The sequence below is a fragment of the Hippocampus comes genome, unplaced genomic scaffold, assembly GCF_001891065.2.
Source record: "Hippocampus comes isolate QL1 unplaced genomic scaffold, H_comes_QL1_v1.1 scaffold105, whole genome shotgun sequence".
Lineage (NCBI taxonomy): Eukaryota > Metazoa > Chordata > Actinopteri > Syngnathiformes > Syngnathidae > Hippocampus > Hippocampus comes.
In genome coordinates, this window is record NW_017806235.1 from 2,495,253 (window position 1) to 2,501,252 (window position 6,000).

Consider the following 6,000-nt stretch of genomic DNA (forward strand, 5'->3'; position numbering starts at 1 on the left):
TTTATGTGTCAGCTTAACAGTTAACTTCAACCAGGAGTGACACATAAACAGCATGAAGCATGCAGGAAAACTGTGAGCAAGAGAATGAGAACTTGTATTATTTTTTTGGGAAAAGTGTAACCTCACGGCGGCTTGTGGCATTCGACCAAGTGGAAGACTGAAATGATGAGTCGCGTACGCGCGAAAGAAATGTGGGGCAAAAAGTTTCTCGCTACCTCAACAACAAAGTCGAGCCGGTTCACATCGACGGCTGGAACAACGTGCTTGCGCCCGCGTGCTTTTTTTGCGTGTTCAAAGAGCTCGCGCTATCTCATTTTGCAGGCAAAAAGTGCCTCTCTCCCAGTGGAACCGCAAACCAGGCCACGCTATCGTTAGTTGCTTCGCCGTCAGCCTCGCTCCTCGTTCGCGTTCCCGTATTTGAGTCAAAGATTGCATCTCACTGGCGGGTACAACAAAGTAGTCCCCATGGCACCTTACTTTGACTTCAACCTTGAAACCACAGTGATAGGACCTGGACTCTCAACTCAATGTCAGCATTTATTGATCATCATTAACTCCACGCGTACGATGGAAGACGATGATGCACGTGGCACAAAATCTCATCATTAGCAGTGTTATTCATGCTGATGATCTCAGCCCAAAACTGGAAAAAAAAAAGTCATATGGAAACATATCTCTGAAAAATACACAATTTGCATTTAACATAAGTGAAGCAAGATATTGTTTTTTTTGTTTTTGTTTTTTTTTGCACAAGCTGCTGCATGCCTCTTGAAGTACTCTGCTACCACAAAATATTTGTATATTTCTCACACATTTTTTTTTTTAGAGTGGATATGAAAAATCGACACCCTGGTTAAAATAACAGGTCATTTAGGTATTAAAAAAAAGACACCAAGTTTCCATCATTAAAATCATCCAGTTTAGCACATTTCCCCTACATGTACTTGGGAGATTTTGTTGTCATTCTGCAGTGAAACCAAGGGTGGAACTTTTTGGGCCATAATTCTAAAAAGTAGTCGATGCAACCACGTCACTGCTCATCCCCAAAAGTAGGCCATGACCCAATATGTTTTTTTTTTTTTGGTTTGTTTGTTTTTGTTTTTTTAGGCCGATGCTAATTCTGACATGTGATCCAATATTCATACGTAGCAAAAATCCCTCGCAAAGATCATCATTCGCTTCGATTGACTCTTTCGGATCGATATTCATTGAACAATGTGCACTTTGCAGAGGTGTAGAACGGTACTACATCATACTGAGCGCTTTTGTCATAGTTTGCTTCCTCAGGAGATACAGCATTAGATGCAACTCTCAACATGATGTAGCACACTGTAAACCGCAACCACAACTATAAATAGACTGTTCGATTTTACAGTGAAGTGGCGAGTGGATGTCCCCGGATTGATTGGATTCATAGGTTGAACGTTATGATCACGTATATGCGTCATATCAACTGTGTATGATAGGCACGATTAAAATCAAGGAGCACCACGGGAATATACAGCTCTGATGGTGACGCGAGAATGCTACGCTGTATGGAATGGGAGGTATGTGGAAGAAAGTACATAGTTAAAATCCCCCCCCCAAAAAAATAAAGAGAGGCAACACAATGAGGAAAAATGTGAAATGGAGAATAATAGAAAGCCTGCGAGGGGAAAACGAGAGAATGAGGGACAAAGAGAGATTTGAGCCTTAAAAAAAAAAAAAGTGTCAATGCCGAGTCTCCTTTAGGCATGAGTGAGAAACAATGAGGCCCCCGTGGTGTGCGAATGGTCGGGGGAAACACGGATACAAATCACGCCGGCACACACACACACACACACGCACTTGCACACACACCACACGGAGGCCCGAGCCGTGCCAGTGAGACAGGTCTATGGGTCTATTGAGGGAGCTGTCCCCCTTTTCTGCGGAGCTAATGAAGCCTGCGGCCACAAGCATAAAGAGAGCACAGAGGTATAGGCCGTGCGCTTCTTCATCTATTCACTCGCTTCCTTCCTTGGGCACCAGGCGCGTTCAAAATGAGCGAAGGAAGCCGCGCGTGCGTACAACTTTGGCGGAGCAACATCGTCTCTCCATTTTACAAAACACTCCGCGGTGTCAAAATACGTCACTGTTCCTCCTCAGTTGAGACTTGAATACGTTTCGTGCTGCCTGGTTATTATTATTGTTGTTGTTATTTACGATGCTACATATGTGCACATGTACAGTATATACAGGCAAAGTGAAACCAACTGTACTCACCTCGCAGCCCCCCCAAAAAGAAAAAAATTAATAAATTAAAAGCAGACCTTTTAAGAAGCAAGGAAGCATGTGCTCCAATCATTTTCATTGTGTCAAATTTTACATTTCCAGTCACTTTTAAGGCTTTTCGTTTTCGACGATTTAACACTTCCTGACTCTAAAAACTTGATCTCACACTTCCAATAAAAGGAATATTGAATTTGAAACAGTGGATTAGAAAAAAAAAGTCCACACACTGCTGTTTAAATGTCAGGTTTTGTGATATTAAAAAAAATAAAAAATGAGACTGGTGTTCAGAAGGAACCAATGCACCCACCTGCCACCGTTAAAAGCGTCTCTGATTAACCCCAAATGAAGTCTTGATGTTCTCGTCGACTTTTCCTGACATTTTGTTGTTGTTTTCTGGCAGATGCGGGAATGTTTTAAGCTAACACTCACCGCTAAAATGTTCCTAATTCTCTCTACCTTGTTGAAGAGCCCAGTTCAAGTTGAAGAAAGGGAGTGCCAAAGCAATGCTGCATTCAAGGTAAAGTAATATATATTTCTTTTAAAACTGCACTGCATTGCATTATGTGATATTTTTTTGAAGATTGAACATCAGGGCGGATTACATTCAACCATGTAAATTTAATCTTTTAGCGCTGTAATTTTTATTTTTATTCTTTTACTTTTGTGAGCAATATATTTCGATGGAAGCAAGATTTAGTTTCTTTGATCATTTTTCATTTTCATAATGTTTCATTTTATATATAAAATTATATTCATATATATTTTTTTTTCCAGTTGTGGTGATGCTACACCTCCATCTGACCCCGTGCATGTCAAACATGCCGATGTGACTCCTCCTCAAGTCTCCACCCGTCCCTCGGAACGGCCAGATCGGACGAGCAGTAGACGGCGCTGCTTATCGAGCGGGGGCGGCCATTTCATTAGCATAACGCCAGGCCCAGACGACAAGCAAACAACCAGACTACCTCTTCAACTGGCCTTGACCTTTGAACTCTAGGGTCCTCATTCACCTGCTACAAGAGCAGTCTGGCTCTGTTCTGGCGGCATTTCCCACGCTCCGCACATTCCCAGTCCGTCGCAGGCTCAACATTTAGCCCAGACACAATGGAGATTTGCTTTGTGTCTCGTTGTCTGACACTTGACATCTCGCCGTATTGACTGCACCGGACAATGAATATATCCTAGAAGTATATCAACTTTATTTATATAGCGATTCTCACAGACGAGCCGAAACATATTTAAGCTTGCTGACAGGGTGGACATTTTGAACTAACGTCATCGCTCGATGAGCAGACGGTGGACCTTCACGTAGTGACACGATTCAGTTAGCAAACTGACTGTCTCGTGTTGAACCCATCTATTTGGAATATCTGAAAGGTTATGAATTCAATTCATGTTCGACTACGGCCGAGTGGACATGTTAAGCTTGACAACATTCAACTACGCACTTGATATGATGAAAATTACAACACGAATGTTTAAATATTTACTCTGCAACTCGTCACTCTTTCAGCCCCCATTGAAGAAAGACAAGCGCTGGTAAGTGAGGTCACATCGGCGGATTCTTCAAGGGGAAGTCACCCCACAATTAAAACAAATATGGTGGCTTGAATTTACTCGATTTTATTTTATCAAGCAGCTGCACAAAATAAAATCACCTGATCCACATTTTTTTTTTAAATTGATGTGTAGTCTATTTAAAAAAATGGACCTGCATCCAGATGATTTTATTTCATGCAATCACTTGCAGAAATAAAATTTAGTCAATTCAATTAAAACCTTTTTCAGTGCATCATGACAAATGTGGACATTTTAGGGACGTGCAAAATGTTCAATATGATCACGAAAATAGAATATGCGTCCTCGAAATGACTCTTTTGACTCATTTTAGCGTGAGTCTACCAATTTGGAGTGTTCACCAACTGTGGAGTAAGTCTTGGTTATGCCCAAAAAGGGCCTTCTCTCTTCAGTCAGTTGATATTTTAAAAAGCAGGTGACCACACAGTTGTTTCAGCGGGCATTCCAGTCAAACTAGACTGCTTTCATTTGTTTTTCAGTGAACTATACACTCAAGGACAGTATATCTAAAAATCCCTGGATCCATTTCCATATTGGTGCACACGAAGGGTAAACTCGTGACAGCCTTTTTCCCTTTCACTTCCTGATCGTTTGCAATTGGTCAGGAGCAAGAGCTCATTGGACGAATCCCAAGTGATGCGGCCAGCCTGAACCTCGGAGGAGTGTTATATGGAGGCATGTGGCACGAGAGCATCTTCCTAGTCTCTCGCTTGGATGGGGAAAAAATATATATAAATCCCTGGTGCCTTGCAGCATATGGACGCCCTTTGCCGCGTGATGCAAATGAGCAAGATGCAGACGCATGTTCACAAACGCAGACAAACGACCCACCCCCCCTCCATAACCCAGCCTCTCATTAATGGTCTACTAAAGCCAGACACCCCCAATAACCTCTCCACCAAGCACCCCCCCCACTCCATCTTTTGCTCCCCCACACCAGTCTACTCTCTCTCCAACCAGACATGCACCCCAAAATGCGAACCCCCACCCCCCTCCTCTTGCTCTTTCCTGCCACCAGCCATGTGATTCGCGTGACCGCCATTTTGCCTCAAAACTGTATCGCACAGCAGCTGCCTCGATGGGCAAATGCAAATAAGGGGCCGACACCCGTCGTGTGAATTAATGAGCCTGGAAATACGAATCGGCCAATCCGGCGCCGACATTTTATCAGTCATCGCCGCATTCTAGCCTGCAATTTAACTTCCTGGGATGCTTCCAAGCTACAAATTCTCCCCGATATATACGTTTCCACTCTCAAGCCCAGTCCCCCCCCCCCCTGCAAAAAAAAACAACCACCTCACGATGTGTTCACTGTCATGGTAACCAGACAACCACGTGCATGAAAATGAGTCTTTTGTGGGTTGTGTGTCTGGAGTTCGTTGAAGCCCGGCTAAATTACAGTGTGTGCTCAAATTGGTCAATGTTTTTATTTTTTCACAAATCTGTCCAAGTGCTCACTCCTCAGGTTCGTGAGTGTTATATTGACTAGTCTAATGTGTTGAAAGTGGATCGCTGACTTTGATAATACAATGTGAATGATTGAACAAATATGCGGTTTTTGGGGTATCCTGAAAAGTGATGATTTTGGAGATACGAGGATTCTACCCGACGTCAGAAATGTACTATTTATTTTATTCTCGCAGCGCTGTGAGTGTGTGTGTGTGTGTGTGTGTGTGTGTGTGTGTGTGTGTGTGTGTGTGTGTGTGTGTGTGCGTGTGCGTGTGTGTGTGAGTGCCGATGGACATGACAGAGAACTGTCTGCTTGAAAAAGAAAAAAGCTTAATCTTTCCTACAGTCCCATTTGCATGCAAACGCACACACCATATGGCACAGTTGGGCCGCCGCAGCCTTAATCTCACGTTAACCGAAAAGCTACAAAAACAACACGGATTAAAACAAACACTAACTGCCGTGATTACGTCTTGAAAAAAAACAAAAAAAAACACCTTCGTCCTTCTTGTTGTCGCCGCAAATTCATCGCAATTAGCGGCACGGGCCAGGAACAATTTGGAGGGTTATGCAAATGCAATTAGTGCCACATTTGTATCCGACAACAACTAAAGCCACACGCAGATGGCAGAGCGCTGAGACGCGCCCGCCATCTTTGGCAGAGGGAAAGTCAGGCGGCCATTTTGTCTGAAGCTGTGCCCATCTGGATGGCGGGGGGGG

General features: G+C 43.4%; 2 long non-coding RNA genes across 3 annotated transcripts in view; one reads left to right on the plus strand and one right to left on the minus strand.

Annotated features, from left to right (window-relative positions):
• Positions 1–6,000, minus strand: part of LOC109507469 (uncharacterized) — a 28,821-nt gene that overhangs the window by 4,064 nt on the left and 18,757 nt on the right. The gene's annotated exons all lie outside the window — the stretch shown is intronic.
• LOC109507470 (uncharacterized) lies at positions 4,105–4,557 on the plus strand. Its single transcript, XR_002166475.1, has 2 exons — positions 4,105–4,226; positions 4,259–4,557. It is a non-coding gene; the product is annotated as an uncharacterized LOC109507470 (long non-coding RNA).